The sequence below is a fragment of the Gymnoscopelus braueri genome (genome assembly GCF_963280865.1).
Source record: "Gymnoscopelus braueri genome assembly, chromosome: 15".
NCBI lineage: Eukaryota > Metazoa > Chordata > Actinopteri > Myctophiformes > Myctophidae > Gymnoscopelus > Gymnoscopelus braueri.
This window is the reverse complement of record NC_137620.1, coordinates 37,383,277-37,388,276: the sequence shown is the minus strand read 5'-3', so window position 1 is coordinate 37,388,276 and position 5,000 is coordinate 37,383,277. Positions and strand designations below refer to the sequence as shown.

Here is a 5,000-nt window from a genome sequence, read left to right as displayed (position 1 = left end):
AGTTGATGGTCCACTTAGAGCAGCACACAGCCAGGGACCCTGAAAACACACACACACACACACGCACGCACGCACACACACACACACACACACACACACCACACACCACACACACACACACACACACACACACACACACACACACACACACACACACACACACACACACACACTTTGTTTAAGACCTTCAACATGACCTTGTTGTTCAGTGAACTGTATACAATTACAATCTATCTATCTATCCTTTATCATGCATGACTTATGGTCATGCAAGAATAAATAACATTATATGTTACAACTGCTACAGGCTATTAACAAAGAGTTTTCCTTCAATAACAACATAAATACTGCTTATAGCTTAATGACATTAAGTTGTTGTACGTGAATTATGATCTTAATATGATTTATTCATGGTATTGGGGTTCCACAAAGATGCACTATGTTAGTTATATTGTATCAACACACTACTGTATACAACTTATACGTTTTTTTTTTTGTTTTTTTTTTGTTCCAGATTGCAGCTTTGTCTTTCTAACTCATATGTTCCTCATTCTAAAGTGAGTTGTTGCTCATAACTAATTCACTAGAAGTTTGACACTTATTAACCCTCAAAGGTTCCCTATTCTATAAACAAATAGTAAAATAAATTAAAATAGAACATAAGGCTACTGCAATCAACACACTCTTTATGTCTAAAGAGACAATTCATATACATGCTCATAAAAGCCAAGCATAAGCAACTATTTATTGGTGATGATGTGCACTTTAATATAAAGTGTTACCCAGTGGTGTAAAGTAACTAAGTACATTTACTCAAGTACTGTATTTAATTTAAGTGCAATTTTGAGGTATTTCTACTATACTGGAGTATTTCCAATTTTCAGTACTTTTACTTCTACTCCACTATATCTCAGCGAAAAATATTGTACTTTTACTTCAGTCATTTGAAAGCTTTAGTTACTATACTTTGTACATTTTGATTATTATTACAAAACATACATTACCCACGTCAGCCCTATTTACATTTTGGCCATTTGTAAATAGCAGATATAGCTTGTAGATCTGCTATTTTCAAAAGATTTGTATACATTTTAAACTTTTAAAACTTGTGAAATGGGACATTCTGCTGCATAACGAGTACTTTCTACTTTTGGTAGGCTACTTTAAGTATATTTTGACACCAATACTTTTGTACTTTTACTCAAGTAAATGTTGAATTCCGGACTTTTAACTTAACCGAGTATTTCTACATTGCAGTATTATTGATACTTTTACTTATGTAAAAAACAAAAGGTAGGCCTACTTTTTTCCACCACTGTGTACTTTAATATGAAGTGTTACAATCAGTAATCTGTGTCAATGTATCCATTCGTAACTCTGAGAGGTTACAACTCACATGTTGTAGCCTACTACACTCTTTTAGTTATATTAACACACAATCAACAGAATGAATGCTTTAACAGAAAGCACTGAGAACAGATAAAGTGACAATAGTTCACAAACCTGTTCACAGCGTCCTTACATCTCATTCCTGCTGAATAAACCGGGACGCATCATGATCCTGCAGGCGTGAACCCATCGTTTAGATTTCTTCTCTCTCTCTCTCTCTCTCTCTCTCTCACACACACACACACACACACACACACACACACACACACACACACACACACACACTCACGTACGCAGACAGACAGACAGACAGACAGACAGACAGACAGACAGACAGACTGCGGGAATTACGTGCCGTTTAGATGTTTATCTGCGAGTAGGTTCGGTATCAAACAACTGCAGTGCATGCTGTCCTTTCACCAAACAACCGTGAACATTAGAGCAGATAAACAACACACGGTGTCCGTTAACACGCTGTGTGTGTGTGTGTGTGTGTGTGTGTGTGTGTGTGTGTGTGTGTGTGTGTGTGTGTGCGCGCGCGCGCGCGCCTGCGCGTGCCCGCCCTGTTTGTCACCGGAGACGTTGCCCATGGACATGGCCCCATAGTAACGGCTCAACAACACAAAAACGTTCGGTTATTGCTGCTATTTATTTATTTGTTTGGACCATGATGATAAACCTTAGTAATCTTTAGTTATTAACTTATTTGTACAGTAGCCGAAATACTTTTACTCCCACAAGTTTACTGTAACTACAGGTTTGAGTAACCAAACCTTTTGAACTTGACAATGAATAATAATAATAATAATAATGATGATCATAATGGGACCGTACCTATATTCCCCAGGTTCTATGTTCCCCAGGTTCTATGTTCCCCTCCCACCCCAAAAAAGGTTCTATGTTCCCCGGGTTCTATGTTCCCCGCTTAACCAAAAATGGGTTCTATGTTCCCCACTCATCCAAAAAAGGGTTCTATGTTCCCCACTCATCCAAAAAAAAGGTTCTATGTTCCCCACTCATCCAAAAAAAAAGGTTCTATGTTCCCCACTCAACCAAAAAAGGTTCTAAAAAAGGTTCTATGTTCCCCACTCAACCAAAAAAAGGTTCTATGTTCCCCGCTCACCCAAAAATGCATGAAATGGTGAGACATTTAAAAGGTTTAAATACATGTATTTATACCCATCCAGTTTTTAAAGTGTCAAAATATGTTTTGAAAACTTATTTGACATGACTCAAAAACTATTTAGGGGTGTCACGATATATTAATTTCACGGTACATATGATACGATACACGATATTGGGCTCACGATATCGATACGATGTTATTATCATTTTTACTATCATCAACATTGGCCATCATCTTCAGTTTCAAAGTGCTTAATTTGTAAAGCATATAAAAAGAGTTACAACGTTTTTTACATACAAAAATAAATACTTATTATACTTATTATATACTTATTATATATACTTAATTAGACCTGCTAGTGGCGCTATAACAGGCCAATGTGAAATGGGTGGCATTTCTTCCTCGGCCTAGTGTGAATGTGCGTGTGAAATTTCACGGAAATTGCAAGCTGCGTTCATGATTCGAAGCATTTTGTTCAAAACGGACCTATCCTGCAAACTTTGGAAGCCAACCTTAGCCAATCAGGATGGAATATGGGAAATCGGACAGATCCGGGTTGATCACATGACTATAGAGATACTGTGTAACGATTTGCATGACGTTTGGATAAAATCTGTAGGAGTAATGTCAAAAAATGGGTTTTGCACAAATCGGCCTCCTGGTGGCGCTATAACAGGCCCATGTGAAAAATTTGGGGCAGAGGTTCTGAATTGGTATCGAGGGAGTGTGTGTGCACAGTTTCGCAGCGAGCGGGCCAATGGTGCCGGAGATTAGCTGGTAACACACGGACAGGACACACACACGGACAGACGGACGGACGGACGGACGGACAGGGGGTAAAACATACTCTCTCGCCATGCCTTTCGGCCTGGTGGAGACAATTATGCAAGCTTAAAGGACAACCCATTTTCACCCATTTTCAACATATCTTCATATAATTGGTCCTCACCAATGCTTATTATCATATGGTACAATTTTTGTCCAAGATGGCCGCCAGGGGAAAGGGGCGGGCAAGTTTCTGATAGTAATTTCTCCCCATTATGTTCAGTTGTGTGTGTTCAGAGATGTTATTAATAATTGGAAATGATTAACTAGGTTCGATTCCCGCAGGGGACGCTGTGGGCGTTGGGGGTGTGTTCTCTCCTCCGCGTCATCAGTGCCCATACCCTAGGTGGGGTTGGCGAAAGGGCCTTTCTGTGTGGAGTTTGCATGTTCTCCCCGTGTCTCCTAGGGTAGGTACCCTCACAAAAACATGCAGTAATCCTGGTCACTATACTGCCTCCCCCTGGCCAGCTGGGGCGCCTGATGGAGGGGAAGGGAACTGGTTGGAATAACGTGTTCCTTCCACGCGCTACGTCCAACCAGGGAAACTCCCCCCTGTCAGGTGACAAGAAGGTTAGTTGGCTCTCATGCATTGAAGGAGGCATGAGCTCGGCCCTAGCCTCCCTAGGTTGGCAGAGGGAAGGTAGTGCCCAGGATTACATAGACAATTGGCACTGGGTGTAAAAAATAGTGTTACAAAATCGTGGGATAAAAATTTAGAGAAAAAAAAAATGTATGTTTCCTGCATTTTTGGGTGAGCGGGGAACATAGAACCTTTTTTTTGTTAATGGGGAACATAGAACCTTTTTTGGGATAAACGGGGAACATAGAACCCAGGGAACATAGAACCTTTTTTGATGTATGTTTCCTGCATTTTTGGGTGAGCGGGGAACATAGAACCTTTTTTTTGTTAATGGGGAACATAGAACCTTTTTTGGGGTAAACGGGGAACATAGAACCCAGGGAACATAGAACCTTTTTTGGTAAGGGGGGAACATAGAACCTTTTTTTTGGGGAACATAGAACCTGGGGAACATAGAACCTGGGGAATATAGGTACGGTCCCATAATAATAATAATGAAAATAATAATAATAGACAAAAGGCCAGTTTTAGCTGGAACAAACAGGCAGTGCAACCCCACAACCTTCCACTTATTAATAATGTTAGTTATTAGTCTCTATCTCCATGGTAACGTCAGATAGTTTTATGAGTGAATAAAGATTTGAGCGGCTTGTTGAACTCAGAGCTTGTCTGGTTGAACTGAATAAAAATGATGACGTTTCAGCACAGCTATGGTTTATAATGGTTCTCCACTGCTCGCTAGTGGTTGCTTTGTAACACTACACATTAAGTAGGCATACCTGGAATAATACTCTTTCATCAAAAGTAGCCTATTTTATTAGGTATTCTCTTTACAATGTTGCCATAACTTATATTTAAAAAAATCATATATGTGCAATATATTGTACATAATAGTACAATTATATCAACGACCCCCAAATGTATATGTATTTGGCCACGGACCCCCATTTCAAAAGATTCGTGCCAAAGAAGAGATCTGTCAAGATTTGTCAAAAAGGTTCTAAAAATAGCTCTACAAGCTCACAACCATAGCTTTTAACACATGTTGTGAGCTTGTAGATCTGCTATTTTCGAACAGCC

The 5,000-nt window shown here is 39.6% G+C and overlaps 1 protein-coding gene across 1 annotated transcript in view; it reads right to left on the bottom strand.

Annotated features, from left to right (window-relative positions):
* LOC308101657 (uncharacterized protein) overlaps positions 1-1,559 on the bottom strand; it is a 9,222-nt gene extending 7,663 nt beyond the window's left edge. The window contains 2 exon segments of the mRNA XM_080451086.1: positions 1-39; positions 1,504-1,559. The exon segment at positions 1-39 is cut by the window's left edge and continues 250 nt beyond it. The gene's annotated coding sequence lies outside the window, so the exon portion shown is untranslated.
* Positions 1,560-5,000: the final 3,441 nt, after the last annotated feature.